Below are 21,014 nucleotides of genomic sequence, written 5' to 3'. Positions count from 1 at the left end.
AATTCACACATCGCTTCATAACATTCCATAGACGTTCAAAGTAAGGAGACCTGTCGAGGATTTTGCTAGCGGTACCAAGTTCATTAGCGAGGATGTTCTTGGATTGAGTGTTTGTGATGGTGTGGTACAATTGCAAGGACTTCCTCAAGAACCAACAAATTCTAGTTCCGAACAGCCATGATGTTGATTTCCTCATCTTTGTCTTGATATCAGTCATAAATAGGCCATATTTGATCCTCTTCTTCGCTGTCGCCGTTAGTAAAGTCAACACTCTTATGAGTAAGAATAGGATGCATGTCCTAATTCCCCACAAGAGAAACATCGAATCATTGACCCAATGAACGCTCGTTCCTTTAATGTAACAGTCCGGTCAACCCCTTCAACAGTCCTGGGACTCATTCAATTTGATAAAGGAGATGCATGATCGCTTCAAGTAGCTGTTTAGTCAATCCTTGACACCCCAACAACACTATAACTCATTGTGTTTGCAGGTGTAGGCTTTTGTCCGATCATATTAAACCTAGGGCCATGATGGATCACTCTTTCTTCTACCCAAAGAGCATATTGATGTGCATCTTCAAGGTTAGTCAGCCACTTAACTATCATCTCATCCCGAGTCAACAGCTTGAGCCGCGATAAATAACTTGCATCGAGTTGTTTGTCACTTTCTTGATGACCTACCCTTATGGACAGGTTGTTAACTCCGATGTCTATACTTCTATGCTCATTTCACGTTGAATTAAACTATGAAAATGTTGATACATCATAATATGTAATCAGAAATCAGCAAGGAGAAATTGCTTCCTCATCTTGGGCCTTCATATGTTCCCACGTGCGAATCTTAGGCCTCACTTGTCTGATACATTGCTCATCAACCCTCTTCCAAAACTGAAGCACAACTCTTTCAATTTCAGTTTCACAAAGAGCACATTTCTTTCTTCTATCATTGATTTCCATTAAAAATAACTCTCTGTGATTGATTCCTAATCACGGGAAGGCTTTGGCATGAATCTTCCCGAAAAATCAGTAAACTCATCGTAATTCTTCCGGCCTTTAGATCAAGTCCTCTCACTAACCAATCCTCTAATTCACCTCCCAATCCTCAAATTCACCCCATCCTTCTAGATCACAAACTTTTGGATCTGGGCAGGCATAAAGGACGATCCAACTAGAAAGAAAAAATGAATATTTATGGCTCGAAGAGAAGTGTCTCTTGAGCAAAGCTAAGTCGGAACTACTCTTTCGAGTAGGTTTGTCTGAGCTAATCGGGAGCTCTTTCCCTATAGGGGGAAGTTCAAGCTTTGGAAGGCAATAGAGAGAGAGAGAGAGAGAGAGAGAGAGAGAGAGAGAGAGAGAGAGAGAGAGGTGTTGCTACTGTTTGTGCGCCATCTTAGTGCAGACTGCAGAAAAAGCTCATTCACAAATTTCAATACTGTAAAAAATTGTTCAGTTTACAACACAAAACCCCTTCTAATACTCAAGTAACCGTTGAACCTATTCTAATATAACCCTACAATCCTTCCTTTTTTTTCGAATGGGAACCCTACGATCCTTCTTAAGTGACTAACATAATGTAAACTATTTAAAATGATAGTCCCCATCACATATAACTTAAAAGATCACTTAAGTTATAAGGTGTTGACTTAAGTGGGTGGTCCCTACAATCTTAAGTCATTACAATCGAAAAGTCAGAAACATGATGAAAACCCCGAAACCAACATGATGAAAAATCCAAAACCCACAAAACTAAAAGAAACACCTCCACCCCCACCCCCACCCCCTTAAGAGCAAAAAGGAAAAGAGAGAGATGTCAATGCTTCTTCTTCAAGGGGCTAACAATTCCATCAACACATAAAGACGCAACCAAAGGTTAGAGAACCAAAGCAAGACTAATAAATTAACCTCGCAAATAAAAAGGAAAAGAATGAGATGTCAATGCTTCTTCTTTAAGGGGCTAACAATTGCATCAACACACAAAGACGCAACCACATGTTAGAGAACCAAAGCAAGACTAATAGATTAACCTCAGAGATTTACGTAAAACTAACAAAGTGATGTCTTGGTAACTTCCTTAATTACAGACACATTTAAGGGATTGAATGTTAACCAATCAAATATTAGGAACTGAGCATTTACAGAGCAAAAGATTTCAAAAGATAATAATAAGTTTGGCCAATTCCAAAAATACTTATAATACCTTTTTCAGCAATAATAGGACTCTAGCAGACAGCCAGCATACGAAAAGCGAAAATGCACAAATAAATACGACAAATAGACAATGTACCTGATAAGTTGAAGGACCACTCAATGCATATCAAATAAGCTAATGCACCATATTTCGCCACTTGTCCTTCAAATCAATCTGTGCAATGTGAGCTTTCATTATCAAACCCACCTCCATCGAGAATACAAAACAGCATAAGCGATTTCATTTTAAATGAGCAATGACATCATAATTACCGGTGTTCTCTCCTCGAAGTTTTCAGTATAGCGATTCAAAATGAATGCCCATCTTCCCGTGCCATGCCTTCACAGGAAAAAAGATAACATGAGTGCGTACAAAGGTTAACCCTCATCAATCTCTTCAGGAAAATGAGAAGACAAAGAAATAGATAGAGAACTTGAGATAATTGAACATATAGACACAATCAAATTTTTTTCTTTTTTTTGGTAGGTAAGCTGGGATTGAACCACCGACCTCAAAGTCAAAGAACAAAGCCTTACCCAGTGAGCTAGAGGCCCAACCCCTCTTTTTATATATTAGATTCTAATAATAGACACAATCATGTCAAGGTAGGGATAGTAAACTTACCACATGACTTTATAATGGACACAAAAACTGCAATTAACAATAATTATTAAAGAATAATAGAAAATAAACAGGAATTTTCGGATATTATTTTTCCCAGCCCAAACAACTACCTACTTTTGCACGGCATCTCTTAAAGCCTCTTCTTCCTGTAAACTCCACCTCTTATTTTTTCTCCTATATCTCGTCCCACCTCGCTTATTCAACGGAGATATTGCGTTGTTCTTTGGGCTAGGCAAACAAATTTCCCTCGAACGATTTGGTGAATTTTTTGACGAGGACTCAATCGAATCTTCATCCCACTGCATGGAGAAAAAACTACCAACTCGATTAACAAAAAATGTGTGACATAAGTCCATAACTTGAGATTTCAAATGTGCAAAAGTTGGAATAGAACAAATGTGTTAAACATCAACCAGTGTTATTTTATCCTGATGATGAATAGGAATTACAAAAAATAAAAGAAGAGAAATCAAGAACATTATATTATGGCTTTTCATATAATGATACCTCATTGACACATCAATTTCAAGTTTTCAACAAGTATTATGTAATCTTTCTCACGTGGTTGTTCTCAACCTATTTACTAAGGTGTGACTCTAAGCCACGTCATAGAAAAATAAAAATAAAAAATACACTGGCACCCCATTGTTTTCCCCTCACTCTCCCACTTCCAATTTGTCATCTTAGTGTTTGTGTGTGGGGAACACTAGCATCATGGGAAAAAAAGTTCTCTTCCAATGGGAGAATAACATTGAGCAAAGCTCGGCTAATCCACAAATTTACTATATATTTTTATGTCATTCAAGATACATGGAGTGGTATCATCAAGAATGAAAAGTTTACAACCGACTTTTTATGGTAAGGAAAGTGCAAACAGAAGCAGCAAGGCATCAAAACAACATATTCCTTAGAAACAAAATATAGTAGAGATAAAGGGGGAGAAAGGAGGATTGTGAAAAAGAAGAAATCGACATTTCTGAAAATGACAGCCTTGTCAGATATTTTTTATGAGTCCGATTATGATGAATATCCAAATGAGGAGATGCACCAACCAAAATTCTACAAGGATTTGATGTCTACAAGAATGATGGGGAGGATCTAGGTTTCTTTATAAGCTACAAGAAAAAGGAGGAACACCGTCGTAACTAAATAGTAATCATAAAACAAAGCCTATATGGCAGCACATGTGTACATCAATTGTTTGATAAAATGCAAAACAGAGGCTTGGTTATTACTGTGATATTGCTAATGCTCACATGAATCTTGATCCAGCTAAAAAGGCAGTACCACTGTTTGAGGAAACTCCTAAGCAAAAAAGTATTCATCTTAGATATAAAAGTCATAAAAATCAAGACCGCATCTACTTTTTTTTTTTTTGAACAAGTGAAATATATTAATAAAGCAAAACAAAAATAGCAACACCAAGAAGGCCAAAGGAAACTCACATGGGCCTCGGCTACGAAACCGACATAATTAACAAGGGAATCTGCACATCATTCGCTTTGACTATTTGACTTTACGGAAGAATTTCTTCAGTACATCTCTCCGAGCTCGAAGTCAAATTCTCTCTAATAGAGAGGGATTGATGCAATGCAAAATCTACGCCAAGACTGGATCAAAGGACGATGGATGAAAAGGAAAGGTAAGTCCATGGTAGTGATCTGTTGAGGAAGTGGCCACTACCTTGGAGTGTTGTTAAGCATAAGTTCCAAGCTTAACTGATCTTATGGACTACACCTAAGGTTTTTTTATGGATTGAATCAGCTGCAGAGACGTGATTTGGCCCAATATTGAGGTTTTTGAGAGAGTGCTTGAAGTTCGGGGCTAGAAAGATGACTGAAAAAGAGAAAGAAATCAGGAACAAGGTAAAGACAAAATATCAAATGAGAACAATTAAAAACTAGGATTAAGGAGAATGGAGCAGGTGGCTGGTTCTATTCAAGATGCATATTCCCAAACTACTTCTCAAGAAGCAAATGTAAAAATCTGCTAAAAAATCGAGTATAGAAAGGACAAAGAAATGATAGTACAAATTAGGACATCAGATTCACAAGGCAAAATCAAAGAGAACATGAAGATTAGTGAGTAGCTACAGATAAGGAATTGATCAATATGGAACCCCTGTCTTAGTAAAAGAAGCAGGCCTTCCAACTTTTTTGAAATCTGTCATACACGGGTTGTAAGCCATATCTTTCGAAAGCTTCTCTCTTCCTTTAATGCTTACCCCTACTCATTACTCTGGTTCGAATAAGTGTTTCAAAATGCGGATGTGGGTCAAAACACGTCCGAAGAAAATCCCAGTCAACTCGGAACAACATAGTCATGACCAGGGAGAGTCAAAGGAGTTTTTATTGACTTTGTAATGAAAATTGTGGAACGCGGCCAGGGGAGAAGGGAGTTGACTCAGGGGAGTCCATGATGACGTGGGGGAGTTTTGAAACTATGGTTCGAATACCACTCCCGCAACTTCACAATTTTGTGTTCGTTTCTCTCATGTTACCTATCAGTTTAGAGCAGCCAAGTAGCAGATAAAAAAGAATAGAGGCAGCATTGTCACCATGTCAATGAAAAATGAGGAACCGAAGATAATAATGAAATAAAAATGGTAGAGATGAAATGAAGACTTTTGAAGCACTGCTTGAATAAAGAATTACATGGATATAAATGGAGATTGAAATTTTGAAGGAATGGGCTAGAAGAAAATGAGGAATCGCATTTGGCCTGAAAACTAAACTCATAGGACCAGGCACGTACCTATTTGAGGTAGCCAAAGAAAAATCCGAAACACACACCTCTCGAATTGGTGGACCCATGGGCGGTGTACTGGACAGCCTCTACCCTTGGCACCCAGCAAGCTTAGCTAGTACTAAGTCATTCCATTACATGCTTGGGTAGTTGAGACCTTTACTGCCATTGGATCCATTTCGGTCAAGTGAGAGAGATCGACAAGGACTCCATTGAGGGTTGTAGAATGGCAATCCTTGCACTATGAGGTGAAAATGAGGGTCGGTGAGCAATGGTTTCCAGTGACGGTGAGAAATGAAGACTAAGGGCCAGCGTAGCCAAGTCTACCCCGATAAAAAATCTGTTTGCATGGTCACTGCTGCAGGCAGGAATGATCGAGGGTATCTCTTGCGATGACGATGATGCGGTTTGAGCAATCCATAGCAGATCTCAACCATTACGCCCAAAAGCTTGGACTAATGGGGAAGGCCAGGGATTCCTTAAAGAGGAGCATTACACAATACCCCCACGGCCAGAGTCCAAAGTACTCGGTGGGCACACTGCCAAGCGGGTCACTACCACATGGCTCTCTGTGAAGGGCATGCTGCCACAGATTCACTGCATCGGGTTCACTACCACAATCACATGTACCGTCGACGTGGTTTTGCTCTTACACCAATTGTAAATACCTTAACCACTATACCCAAAAGCCCAGACTGATGGGGAAGGCCGGGGATTCGTTACAGAGGAACATTACTGTAGAGGAGGAAGATGAGGTCGTGGCAGCCTATGTTTGTTCAAATTTTGAATCTATGGAGAATATGAACACATCGCTCAAGATAGGTAATCCGTCGGTTGCAAAATGTCCAGCACCTTGTTGGGTTTTTTGGTTCACGAAGTAGTCTCCAACATAGAACACCGATACATCCAACAGCTGGAAGGTCTAAGGATTCCTTAAAGAACATTATACTAGAGGAGGAAGATGACGTCGTGGCGGCCTAGGCTTATTCAAATTTTGAATACAGTGGAGAATGAATCCATCGCTCAAGATAGAACCTTGTTGGGTTTTTTGGTTCCCCCACCACCGTAAACACCGATACATCCAACGGTGTTGGAGGCTGGAAAGTATAGGGGTTCCTTAAAGAGGAATATTACACTAGAGGAGGAAGACGTTGTCATGGCGGTTGTTGGGTTTCCAGCGCTCAAGATAGGTAATCCGCCGGTTGCAAAATGTTCAGCACATTGTTGGGTTTTTTTATTCACCAAGTGGTCTCCACTGTAGAACACTCATACATCCAACAACTGGAAAGTCTAATGCGAACAAAGCAAATAGGGTTTCCTATGCGTTCTACTCTCAAGATGATCGACACCGTAGATCTGTGATCAATCATATAGCCGGAAGGTCAAAAACATATAATGTTATTAGGGTTTGGAGAGAGGTGCCAAATCAAGTAAAGGGTTATAGGTGCTTTGTAGATCGACGCCTCTCTCCTTTGGTTAGAAGCAATGATGATCGCCATCATCTTGCTGTGGGTGATAAAAATCTAGGCTTTGACCATTCTACAGACGAATGGACATTAAAAGCGAAAGAATGTGATATCTTGCCGGAAACTGACTCGTTGACTCAGCCCAGTTCTGGAATGAGCCCCGATCGACCCTAGAATACCGGTGTGGCAACCCTGATGTTCACCGGGTCAAATTGATTCTCCATTGTTTGCCTTCCACCTCTCGAACTATGCCATTTGGCTGACCCATCTCCCTTTTGGCAGACCCTTCCTAGCTAGTGCAGTCGACGGCTCTAGCACCCGCGATGGTGTGTCAATGTCAATGTCCTCGCATACTAAGTTGCATCGATTTTTTATTTACCTTTTGCTTATTTCAGGTTTCGTTCAACTATGAACTAATCCATTTCACTCCAGGTCTCGGATTTGAACTTTGCTTTGGGTTCAACTTGAGTTCACCGTTTCCTTCTCCACTTGTTGTTTCCTTATTTATCACACTCTGGATTCCCAAACCATGTTTGATCGCAAGATGAATGGCATGGGTCCCAACTTTGGCCGTTTTAGGCAGTGTTTCAAAACACGGATGTGGTCAAAACACGTTTGAAGAAAATCCTAGTCGACTCGGCACGACCCGGTCGAGTACTCAATTGGCGCAGCTGAGTAGTTTTTTATCATGTAAAACAGAGTTGGAGCTTCAAAAAATTAGTAATTTAATAGATAAAGGAATTTACAGATATACGGCACTTAATAGCTTTATAGGAATTTGCATGTATAAGATATTTAGTAGCTATAAAGAAATTTTATTTTATAATATACTAGTGGGCCAACCCGTGCGATGCATGGGACAGCAAAAAAAGTGTGATTTAAAACCTTCTTAAAAAAAAATACAATCATAACAAAATATGCAATTTGGAAATGTGAGAAAATAGTGAATACAGTTTCTTACATTTGAGTAGGTTCTATGAGATTTATTTCTCCCTATAATGAGTATAACTCCAATCCCAAAGGCTGGAAATAATATTGATGCAGCTTGATCTATTATCATGCTGATTTTCTACAAGAACTGGTTAAAAAAGATTGATGATTACAAATTTATTTCTCACAAAGGCCTCTTCCCAAAGATTGGGATTTGACCATGACGGGCCGACTTAACTAAGAGGGATTCCTGAGCATACCCTACACAATGATATTGATAATATCGGTATTCAAACAAATCTCTTCCACCCATGGACATGTTATGTTTTTTTTTTTTTTTTTTTTGGAATGGTATCATGGACATGTTATGTTGACAGCTTACCAACTACATAAGCTTACTATTTTGATCTCCTACAACAATCAGTGAATTATTTACCCAGGTTATCCTCGTTCTACTATTCAGTTGTGTTGAGTTATATATTTAATCAGTACTGCTCTTAAACAAACAAAGTGACTGACATAGTAGGAAATAATCATTAACTTTCACAGTTTATACATAAGTAAATATTGCATCTGTGGTAATTTTTTTGTCTATGGTGATGTGATTAGCAATAGAAACTACATATGAAATGAAAGTCTGTATTTGCCCCGTTTTTAAATTCACAAACTAAAGAGAAATGAACTACACCCTCACTTGAACCCTTAGTCTCATTTATTCCCATTTTGCTAGCCACCTCAACCACCTCTTACCTCCCTGCCAAATAAGGAATTCATAAATTTCATTTAACATGAAAAAAATACAGATATAGAAATGGAATAAGAAGCTTAAATCCAGAGATGTATGGAGATGAAGGACAGGAAAATTTAAACCTCAGAAATACATAGCAAAATATACTTGAGGATTTGGTGATTTACAAATCAGGTTTGTCGTCTCAAATTGAAACAATGGAGAAAATGTGATGTTTAACATGACAAAATAACCCAGAAATGTAAATGGAACATTTAGTCCATAAGTTTCCAATGCTAATTTTTCAACACAATTTCATTCTCACACAATCAACTGTAGTATTGTGTGTTATCTGTACCTTCTCACCCATGGCATAACTGAAATTAACTTGAATATGGTATTGATTTAGCCACATATCTATGTGGTTTTTCACACGCAAAAAAATTAAAGCCATAGATGGATTGTTCTTTTAGACATTCAATGAACATGGAAAAACATTTACATGTGAAAAGGAATACCAAGGAGACTCAACTTATGAGAAGTTCCCGATGTGCAGGGTAGGTATTTGGTTGATATCTTCATCATCCATCCACTCAATTGACCCATCTAGTTGCAACTCCCGGCTTACATTTTTTGTCTCTCTTGCATAAATTTTTCAGGTACCACGCTTCATGCACTATACGCTGCATTGATCGATCTCAGCAAACATTAATGGGTAAGATCTTTGGTGTGACCTATAAAACATCAACAGTTAAACAAAATTGATGTGCTGCTAATCACAAATTATAATAAGGCCAATCCGAAAATCACTCCTAAGTCATAACTACTTACTTGAATATGGTCTTGCTCATGTGTCTAATCATGTCAGCATCACCTTTCAATGGGAATCGACGAAAATAGTATTAGTTCTGTCCCACTTAGAAAGAAAGAGAAGAACCCTAAACAAAATGAAACATGTGTTTTTCCCACCAGGCAGCCAACAAAAACTGAATCAAATAATCAATATATCTGTAATTCACGGTAATCGCTACTATTAAAATTAATAAATCAAGCAATCGAAACATTGCTACATACAAATGTCAGGTAAAGAAATATCAACATATATGTGTGTAAATATTACAGCTAGAGGAAATATGAAGAAGATCACTAACTTAGAGGAAATAAAATCTCTTCTACAATAAAAAAAAATTTCATGGTAATAAAGATTAGCATGACTGATATATAGTGAACAATCTTGACTGTATGGTAGTCACTTTGCATACAAAATTGGTTTTCATTCAGATAGCAAGGACTTTATATAGAAGGAAATAAAGAACAACTTAAAGGGGCTTATTTAACCAATGAAATGGAATTATGGAAATAAAACCCCTAAAGGAATAAGAAAAAGACAACACAGAGAAAAGATCCAAATGAAGAGAGGGATTAAACCAAATGCAGATGTGTAGATATAAAGACCAAGATTGAGATTCATACCTTTTCTGCAATAACCCTAATCTCATATGCAATCATATACACTGGTTCCATTGCCCAAGCAGATTTCCAATTCGCAAGTCCAGAATAAACGCACTGTAATTCCACCATTAGAATACAGAATTGGTCAAAAAGTGTGCATATAATTAAAGAAGAAAAAAAATGAAAAAAAGATTTTAAGAGATGGAAGTTAAATAGAATTCCAATTTCATTGCATCCAGTGAAAAGAATTCCAATTTCATCAACCATTTCCATGATCCCTAAAATATCCTACGTCTCCTTATTTACTCTCAGTTTCCTTAATGATTTCATTGCATCCCTAAAATATCCCACGTCTCCCCGTTTTACTCTCATAGCAACCTTCCAAATGAATATGTAAAATCCTTAATTTATAAATATTTACTCTCAGTTTCCTTAATTTATAAATATGTAAAATCCTTAATTTATAAATTCCTTTTATAAATATATTTAAAATTATTAAATCAAAAGGATCCCTTTTTAATTTTATAAATTTTAAAGTTTATATATAAAATTTTAAAACTTGGGTTTAAATAATATTATAATACTTTTTTTAAGATTTGTTTTTTTAAATAGGGATTCGCTAGCCACTTTCGCCGAATGTACTTTTCAGCTTGTCGCCCATCCTTTGCTGCAGAAGTACGATTTGGGCAAAGGTGGCTAGCAATAGATAAAAGCAATTTATAATAATCATGCGGGTACTAAGTTTTAAATGAAAAATTAATGACAAAAGGAAGCAAAGTAGAAAAATTACCAAAAAAAATACCAATAGAATGTATTAAAATATGACAATTACCAAAAAACATACAAAGAAAATTAAAAAATTATGACAATTACGGAAAAAAAAAGCCAAAAAAAACTTTTGTACTTTTTGCCAGGTTTAGATTGATGTGCCTTATATTGGGAAAAAGAACATGATATGAAGGGATAAAAACAAATTTCTTTTCTTGTCATTTTCCAAGATATTGTTATTTTAATTTAATTTGCTTCTACTCTCTCGTCTTCTTCACTTGCAGAAAACGATATTAGAGACCCGTAGTGCAGCGGCTCTTGGATATCAAAGATTATTAGAATTTCTCCAAATTAAATGAGGCGATAAAGAGATATTTTCAAGCACTCGAACACTCTAACAAAGAGGGATTCAACCACAAAGGGGTTAGTGATTATTTAATTTTTTTCGTGTAAAAAATTTAGGTTTCTGTTACAAACCCAAATCTGTTCTCAACGCAAAAAACCCAATTTTCAGGATAAATTTCTTCATTCTTTTGAAAAATGCTACTTAAATGTTTTTTTACCAAATAAAAAGGAGGAGGGGGCTCTCGTACCTGAAACGGAAAGCAAGTCGGAGGGCGAGTTGAAGAACCGTTAGAATAGGATTAGCGTTTTAAGTTATAAAACGTTTCTGAAAAGCCACACCCTTTTTGAAAAATTTAAAAAAAATGTGATGTTGTCGAATAGCCACAACGGTTTGGGTTTTTTTTGCTTTAAAAAAAAAGAGGGTTAAAAAAAGAAGGAAAAGAAGCGGTTTGCAGAGGTGTGCCACGTGGCACAACCACAGCGTACCACATTCAGCTTTATATATAAGTATAGAATTAATATTCAAAGAAACTTTTACATTTATAAGGTTTTAAATAACCTTAGGAGCCACACAAAGTCCATTAAATATTCATGCAAAATATATGCGCTAATGATTAATGTTTTGTTTTTGGGTTGGGGGTCGTGGGTGTAAATACTCCTGTCTTGGGTCTCACATGACACATGTGTGGTCCCCTTGAGTTAGTGTACATGGTCATAGCCCAATGCCTCAGGAATATCCCATTTGTAAGATAACTCCATACAAAATATCAATGCCGTAGCTTTTCATGGAAAGTTCCTAAAGACACCTTATTGATCAAGGTTCTAGGATCATTCAATCACGTGGGACCAACTTCAATGGGTCGGATCAGAGTTACCCATCATATCAACAAATCAAATGGCATACATGTGACATGCATGGGGACTAGAGCCACCTTTCTTTCTTTTTCTTTTTATGTGCATGCATTTAAATCACATCATAGTATTGTTTATAAGTGCAAGGTATTTATTATTAATATATAAATTTACAGTTATAAGGCTTAAATAACATATTATATATCTAATATGCAAAGATTAAAATAGCCTAAAGGCTTTGTTAGAAACTTACCGACTTCTCCGAAAGCTTACGCTGTTGGAGAAGGGCAGTATTTAATCTTTTATACTTTAGCACTCCCTCTCAAGTGTGGTCCACTTGGCAAACACGTGGCACATGTGGTCCCACCTTGGGCCGACCATTGCATGTGGATTTTTTTCTTTTGACATCGGGGAGGTTTGAACTCGAGACTTTTGGCTCTGATACCATGTTAGAAACTTGTCGAATTCTCCAAAAGCTTAAGCTGTTGGAGAAGGGCAGTATTTAATCTTTTATGCTTTGACAAGCTTAATAGAGAGAGATTTACATTTATATGGTTTTGAATCTTTTGAATGGGTAAGGACCTAACGGAGATAGACTTACATTTTTAGAATTTTAAACAGCATAGATGATTAATAGAGAGAGATTTACATTTCTAGGGTTTTAAATATCCTAGGGGCTGGATAGAGAGATTTACAAAACAGCCTAGATTTTCATTTATTTTATTTACATTTGGTATTAAAAATAGGAATTGTTCATGTAAACCCCAACGTTCTACTTATAATTGGTATAGAGATGGATATAGATAGATAAATGGCTTCAAAGTTTCTAAATGGCATGGGGAGATGGGCATGGAAACCCATGTTTTCCCCTTATGTATACTGTCTATTATAGATGAAGGCCGGAGAAGAAGGCCATATTCCAACAAATTTTTTTTATGATCAGCAGGAATATAAATTTCAAGTCCCTTGTATATTTAAATGACATTTACAGAACAGCATTATCTACTCGATAAGCTTAAAAACAATGTAAACAAAAAAGAAATGAAGAATAACACAACAAAGGACAATTCAATCATTACCTCATAAGTATGGGCAATCCTATTCCGAACCATAAATCCAGGCCACGATGCTCCATCCTGTCTGTCATTCTGGTTTGCCGTATTAGTTTCCCCGACATGAGTAGCTTCAACACCCTTATCAACAGAAGAATTACATAAATCTACATCTACCAGATTATGATTGTCTTCAAGACCTTCCTGATTTATTTGTTCAGTTGGCATATTTACTAATATTCTTTCAGCCATTTTCAGAGAATCCGGAAGAGGATCTTTCACAACTGTTTGCAGATTTATACAGCTAGATTTAAGGTCCTCTCGTACTTTATTTACATCGGGTGTAGACAGGCCATCATATTTATTCCCTATTACACAGCTACCCAGATTCACAACGTGAGAAGTGCCCACTTCTTTTGGCATTGCAATCTCTCTTTCTTCAGTAGAATTTATGTCTTGAATGGGTACATCTTTCTCTCTAGGCTTCTCTCTTTCCTCAACAGAAGTTATTTCTTGAATGGGTACATCTTTCTCTCTAGGCTGTGAAGTCCCTTTACATTTATCTGGGCAATGTATGTCAAAAGAAAACTTTCTCAGATTGATTGTGAAATTCAGAAAGATAAAATAACAAACAAGTATAGTATATTAGCACCAAAACAATGAAACAAAACATGAAGAATATAAAATTACCGTAGTCACACGCATAAGTTACAATCATGCAATTGCTTAACTTTTTATTTCAAAATGAAGACTAATAAGAAAACTTGTCAGGACAAAAACAGAGAACTGTTGTGTGCCTAGACGGTCCCACTTAGGGTAGAATAAATTAATTTATACTTTAAATAGCTTGTGGAAATCTCTGCCTAGTTGTTTGGTATGGATAGGAGTCTTATAGATAAGGGTTATCTATATTTTCTTGGAAAGAAGTCCTAGAGGAAGTGGTCAATTAGGTTCTCTATTTATAAACAACATCCAAGCAGTCTTTTTCGAATCAATGAATAATTCCAAACTCAAAACTGTGTTTCTGTGCATAGAACCTTTGTTAAAGTATAAAAGATAAATAACACCTCTCTCCAACAACTTAAGCTTTTGGAGAAGTTGGTAAGTTATCATGGTATCAGAGCCATTGATATGCCACTGACCACAAAACAAGCACTTCTGCTCTCTGGCGGACAGTGATTTTGCCGTCCGCCCGGCCACCAACTCTCCCGGCGCTTCTACTGCCCTTTTTTCCCAACATCTGCACAGCCTCTGGTTTCTCCTTTCTCTCTAGACTTATAAACACAAACATATTTCACCATCTCTTATCTGTTCAATCTCGCCGTTGTCGCCCGCCCAAGTATCACAGCAATCTCCTCCCCGATTTGCTGCCTCTAGTTTGAAGAAGAAATAAAAGATGGGTTCTTACTCTTCCTTTTATTTCATTAAAAAAAAAGAAAGGCATGGAAGTCAAGCTATGCATGTCATGAGTCATGATGATTGCAATGTAATCAAAAGCACGGCCTATGGTTTCAACTTCCTAGATATTTGTATTCCCAACTTCAGTGATGTTATGGGCCATGGATTCTTTGGTTCCCATATCCCATTTCATTCGAACACTCTTTCCTTTTGTCCTTTGCAAACTACTCACCCCTAGGTTAATGTTTCTATGCTGAGAAGTTCTTTTGCAATAACCCTCTTATAGCTGGTCCTCTGCTCGGGTTGCTCATGGAGAAACCCCCTGATCCAGGCATCCCCCAAGCTGTGAAAGAACTTGAAGCAGAATATGGTTTCGACGACCTTCTTTCTGCTCATAACTCTCCTGAAAAAAGTTTTTCTGAACATTCAGACCCAGGTAAGGACTCCCCTCTGGGATTTGGAGATGCTCTCCAAGCAGGCCATGGATACTGGCCAGATGAGGATCTTTCATTTCTGGATAATGATCTCGAAAAAAATCTTGAGGGCCCAAGCCCTTCAGGTCCCCCAAAAAGCTCAAGGGCCCAAGCCCTTCAAGCCCCCCTCTGGATATCGGATAGAGAAAAGGATATCTATAAAAACATAGCAGCTCTCAGAGAAGGAAGATACGAGGAAGAAGAAGTTACACAAGGTTTCGACCCCACCACACATTTCGAAAGAGGCACAAGGGTCCATAAAATTTTTGATAAACCAGAGGTGCATCGCCCAAAAACACAGGTAATCAAAGCCATGGCAAAGAGAAGAAGAAGGAGAAAAATCCTAAAAATCAGAGAACAAAGCTGCTTGAAGAAGTGGACTAGCATGCCGATTTCGCCCCACCCTCAGCCCCCAAGCTGAACCAGTATATATTTCCTGAAGAGGCCAACCATGGGCGGGAAACGAAGGAAGAGGAAGGAGAAGGAAAATTTGCTATTTGTGGAAATATTCCCCAAATCCTCCGACACAGTCCATTAAAGGAAAGCCTAGAGCCTAGGCCTAGATCCGATGGATAATGCTAACCATCTCTTGAACCCCACACCCAAACAGAACCGCTAATTTCAAATTTTGAAAGTCAAGGCTTGGAAAGCACTGTGCAGGGCCCAAACGAGACCAGAGAAATTCTGAACGCTTCACAAAAGGCAGTGGCTGAATCGGATTTCCCCCACCTACCTGCGTTGGGAAGAGTTATTGGGACAGCATTGATCAGGAGTGACTCCTCTAGGCGAAGACCTTATTTTCTGGCTTTGAGAGATCATCTAGCCAGAAAATGGAAGTGGAAAGGGGATGTACAGCTCATCGCCATGAGTAATGGGTTCTTCCTATTCAAATTTACAAACTCAGAAGACTGCTCTCAAGGGCTGGAAACCCTGGCCCACAGCTATGGTGGTAGACCTCTTATTCTAAGAAAATGGTCCAAAGATGTTTTGGTGGAAAAGGCAAACCTGAAGCATATCCCAATCTGGATTAAATTGCCAAATCTTCATCTAAAATTCTGGACGAACAGAATCCTTAGCAAAATTGCTAACGGATTCGGAAAACCCCTCTACATGGACAGCCAAACAGCTGAATCTTCGCGATTGAGCTTTGCTCGTATTTGTGTGGAAAATTGAAGCTGGCACAAACCTCCCAGACACCATCCAAATTAGAATTTCCTCTGAAATTACTTTTGAACCTGTCAAATATGATTGGAAACCCAATTCAACCCACAAATGCAATACTTTTAGTCATTCGGCAAAGGTATGCCCCCTCGGTACTAAAAGAACTGTCCCAATTGTTACCTCAAAGCAGGAGTGGAGGCCCAAACAGACAAAGCAAGGCGGAAATTTGAAAAACCAAGGTAAAAAAATGACAGACACAAGGGAAAACTTTCAAGTAAGAAAAAGCAAATCCACTGAAGTGGAAAGACCCTCAAAATCAGTTCAGCATCCCAGTTTTATAACTCACAACCACTTCAATGTGTTACAAACTCTGAATGAAGATGAAGAGGCAAATGATCAGAAAGAAGAAGAGGAGCAAAGGCCGTCGGAAGAAGAAAGTGAAGCACTCTCAGACCATGAACCCCCCTCAGCATTTGCTAATCTGAGAAAAGATTGGTCCCCTGGCTTAGCCCTATCCATCAGAAATGTCCAGGAAAGTAGAACTGAGATCCAAACGAAAGGCCATACCTCGGTTGAACAGAAATTAAGCACGGATCATTGGAAGCCGGAGGAAATTATCAGGATCATCGCAGGAAATGGCTCAGATCAATCTCCTTGGAATTGTGCGCCAGTTGAAACAATAACTGATCCGAAGTTTAAAAGGGCGAGCTCAAGTACCAGTTGTGCAGACTCTTCAGGAGCCCAAATCACCTTGAATCTCACAAATCAATGAATATTATAGGGTCTTGGAACATTAGAGGATTGTGCTCCAAAACAAAGAGGGATGAAATCAGAGATTTGATCAGAAAGCATAAATTGCCCAGTTGCTGCATCATGGAAACGGAAGCTAGAGCCCATAAGCTTAGAGAATTTGTCAATGACATTCAAGAGGACTGGAACTATTGGGAAATTATCAGAACGTTATCAAGGGTAGACTTTGGATTCTTTGGGATCCGGGTAGAGTAAATTACAAATGAAGATGGAAACTAGCCAGTTCTTACATGCTGAAGTTCACATGATACAATTGAATAAGAGCTTTACTCAAATGGCTGTGTACGGCCACAACTACAACATTGATTGAAGAATTCTGTGGAGGGACCTGGAGCAAATTGTAAGTACAATTAGCCAACCTTGGATTCTCATAGGAGACTTTAATGCAATAAGGTACCATAGCGAAAGAAAGGGAGGAACAATGCCGAAAATCGAAGATATGGATGAATTCAACGAATGCATCCAAAACTGCAATCTAAATGATCTTCGATCGATTGGAAATCCATATTCCTGGAATAATCGAGCTCTAACGAGAGAAAAAATGTTTGCTAAGCTAGATCGGGCTCTGATAAATGGTGCATGGCTGACCCAATACTCATTATCCTAAGCGGAATATTTAAACCCAGGAATTTCTGATCATAGCCCAATTATTGTCAAGCTGCGAGACTTCAAAAGTTTAGGGCCCAAGCCCTTCAAGTTCCTAAATGCCTTGTTGCAAGACCTATCTCTGTTACCAGTTGTGGAGAAAGCTTGGAGAATTGAGGTAAAAGGCAACCCCATGTTCAGGTTAACTCAAGATGAAGGAAGTAAAGAAGCATATAACCATATGGAATAGGGAAATGTTTGGTCGAATCGACATCACTTCTCCTATTATCAAAAAAGAGCTTGAGGAAATCGAGACGAAGATAGTTGCTAATCCAAATTGTAACAGCCTGAAAGACGAAGAGACAAACCTCATAAATGAATTCTTAAAAGTAAAGATCCTGGAAGAAAATATAGCGAGGCAGAAATCAACAGTCAGCTGGTTGCAATTGGGAGACTCCAACACAAAAAATTTCCACTCGGCAATAAAATCCAGATTAAGTTCCAATCAGATCATCGCGATGAAAACGGAGGAAGGAGCTCTCACTACAGAGCCAAAAGAAATTGAAAACATCCATATTGATTATTTTCGGGGCCTGCTGAACGCAAACAAGAGGAGCGTAAAGGATCCCCCAGAACCTCTTCACAAGTTGACCGCAGATGAAGCTGATCATCTAACTCGTCCTGTATCCACAGAGGAAATAGAGATCTATTTCAATGCCACCAAAATATATTCTTACTTGCACATTTAGGCCCTGTTTGTTTTGGATTTTGAGAACTGGTTCCAAAACTGATTGTTGGGCTCAAATTTATGTTTAATTTTGAGCTAATCTGGTAAGCTAAACCAGAGGGAATAGATTGATTTATTTAAGGAAAGCAGGAAACTCATACCGATCAGACGGTACAGAATAAAGTCTTGTGGTCAGGCGGTACGTGCCTTTACGTATAAGGGTCTCCAAAGAATTGGAGACCATCAAACGGTTTTGAACTCACAAAGCACATTTATAATTACATGGAAAACCATCAAACGGTTCAAACAAAGATAGAATTAAATGCACTTTGTTAAAATGGACCAATGGAAGTGCCCTTGTAGATGATTTTTTGCAAGGGCAGCCTTCAGTTTATATGGTGTAAGTCCTTATACTCACACATTTTTCTAAATAAATATATATTTCCACTATAGATCGAACGCTATGATAATCCTTTGGGAATAAATTTTTGGTCACAACCAATTTACATTGTGGTTCGCAATTTTAAAAAGCAAAGCCCTCTTTTATACCGAAGAAAGCTATTAAATCTCTTATTAAAGGCTATTAAATCTCCTATTATATCTCTTTCTCTCTCCTAATTCAGCAATTATATCTCCAATAATATCTCTCCTTTTATCAAGTTTCGTGGCAACCCACTATTTATCACGTTTTGGCAAATCATATCACATCAATATCATATCCCGTTTTTCCCAACCTATATACAAAAGGTTATACATTTGTTGTCCCATGGTGATTGCAATATCGCATTTGCAAATCCACGTATCCGCAATCCCAATTTGAGGCCTTCCATGATCCAAGAAAACTCCAACTGGTTTCTTAAACCACTGTCTGAAAAAACGAGTTCTTCAAAATTATATTTGAAGTAGGGGCATTTCTTATCTAGAAATTGGTGGGAAAAAAAAGAAAGAATAGAAAATAAAGAAAAACTAATCTAGCCATGGGGTTCTCTTAGAAGCATGTTAAACAAAAAGTACATCCGGTGGTTCCAGGTTTCACTTCATTCGATAAATAGACGGGCAACCTGAAAATGGAGAGAAATGTAGACAGAGCAGCCCAAATGAATGAGGCAATTTGACCGGCGCGGTTACCCGAATAAAGAAATGTAGCAAATCAGCAGCCATGAAAACACTTTGAAAAAACCCTCTCCTTTGTCTTTGTGTCTTCCCTCCTTCCTAGAAAATCCCTTTTCCAAATCTGTTCCTCTCATTAAACACTGTCCAGGAAAGAAATTTAAAGGATATACAACTAAACCCAGTTCATAAAAATAGAAGCTTTTTTTTTTCTCTCCATTTTTTTCCATCAATATATCAATAAGGAGAAGGAAGATGGTGATTATACCTCGCTTGATCTGGTACTATGAAAGAGAATTTCATGGAATATTTCAGAAATTTCCATGAAATATAATAATAACACTGCAGCTTCTTACAAGAAAAATGAAAATCAGTCTTCCATTCACTACCTGTCATCGCACGAGGCTGGATGTATCTCATCCTACATGGATGATCCTATACGATAAATATGTTTTGACTATGTTGGCATCTACAAGTCCTTGATCGTAGTATATAGAAATTAGTAGAGCCCACAAGGATGATCCAAACCGTTCCACTGTTGGGCCACCATGTTGTCCCACTATACTTCTTAAAAAATTGCAAAAGCAATATAACATTTACTTGCAAAGGAGATCAGATAACTAAAATCATATATTTGGATAACTACTGAGTTGGTATCAGCACATACTCGGGCATGGTGTATAGAAGCACTGGGTCCACAATTGAATAAATTTTAGGCGCATGATTTAGAGAGAGAAGCAGTCCTGAAATTTCCATGGTATTTTAGACACAGTTGTTTGATTTAGCTTTTGAGGATAGAATTTGAGCCCAAAAGTGATTATTTGACTCGAATTACAATTAGGCCCCTTTGTTTTGATTTGAGAACCAATTGAGAGACCAAAACTGATTAATGGGGTCAAAATTGAACGTAATTTGGAATCCAATAATTGGGACGAAGTAGAGGGACAGAATGGGTGGGCTATAATTTAGAAGTACAAAAAAGAAATTGAAGAACCAAACAAAAAAAGAAAAGAAAGAACATAGCATGATTGAAGACAATAGCAAAAAAGGAATGAATTCAATTCAATTTAGTAGGTCGCAAACACAAATTAATAAGCCAAATTAGTTGTGTAGTTATCCGAAACTCATTTAGTATGAAACAGCGACTTTGAAGGTTCCATAAGCAAAAAAAATTGCAACGTTGGAATATTATGTGCCAGGGAAGCGTGTATATATATATACGGGCAACAAATAAAATGTAAATAAAAAGAAATCACAATAAATTGAATGATGTTCGGTGTAAAATATAATAAAGTAGGCCATCTGTCATTCTCATAAAGATAATAGAACTGCAAACAAATTAATGAATAATCTCACCAATAGTTTCTACAAATCACGGCCAAAATGAAATTCATAAAAAAACAGAAACAAAAATAGGGAAAGCATTGGCAGAGAGATAGAGATAGAGAAAGGAGGGGGCGGGGGGTGGACCAAGAAAAGTATTAGAAGACAGCTTGATGGGATGAAAAAATCAGAGAACTATGAAGTGGAAGACAGCTTGATGGGATAAAAAATCAGATAGCTCTGTAAGTAATCCCACCCCTAAAATTCTTGGGGCACAA

The 21,014-nt window shown here is 37.8% G+C and overlaps 1 protein-coding gene and 2 long non-coding RNA genes across 5 annotated transcripts in view; all 3 read right to left on the bottom strand.

Annotated features, from left to right (window-relative positions):
- LOC143851492 (uncharacterized) overlaps positions 1 to 9,801 on the bottom strand; it is a 59,055-nt gene extending 49,254 nt beyond the window's left edge. The window contains exons 1-2 of one of the 3 annotated variants that reach the window (XR_013236359.1): positions 9,512 to 9,801; positions 9,213 to 9,414 (exon numbers count right to left, since the gene is read on the bottom strand). This is a non-coding gene — a long non-coding RNA (uncharacterized LOC143851492). The remainder of the gene's footprint in view (positions 1 to 9,212; positions 9,415 to 9,511) is intronic. The other 2 variants (XR_013236360.1, XR_013236358.1) reach the window with 2 other exon arrangements.
- The window catches only part of LOC143850537 (receptor-like cytosolic serine/threonine-protein kinase RBK1), a 115,294-nt gene that overhangs the window by 68,258 nt on the left and 26,022 nt on the right, over positions 1 to 21,014 (bottom strand). The gene's annotated exons all lie outside the window — the stretch shown is intronic.
- On the bottom strand, positions 2,287 to 3,107 carry LOC143850723 (uncharacterized). The gene is made up of 3 exons (XR_013236035.1): positions 2,927 to 3,107; positions 2,461 to 2,527; positions 2,287 to 2,362 (listed from the first exon to the last, which is right to left on the bottom strand). It is a non-coding gene; the product is annotated as an uncharacterized LOC143850723 (long non-coding RNA).

The sequence above is a fragment of the Tasmannia lanceolata genome, unplaced genomic scaffold, assembly GCF_043159265.1.
Source record: "Tasmannia lanceolata isolate RefF3 unplaced genomic scaffold, GAP_Taslan_0.1 ptg000018l, whole genome shotgun sequence".
NCBI lineage: Eukaryota > Viridiplantae > Streptophyta > Magnoliopsida > Canellales > Winteraceae > Tasmannia > Tasmannia lanceolata.
This window is presented reverse-complemented; position numbering and strand designations above follow the sequence as displayed.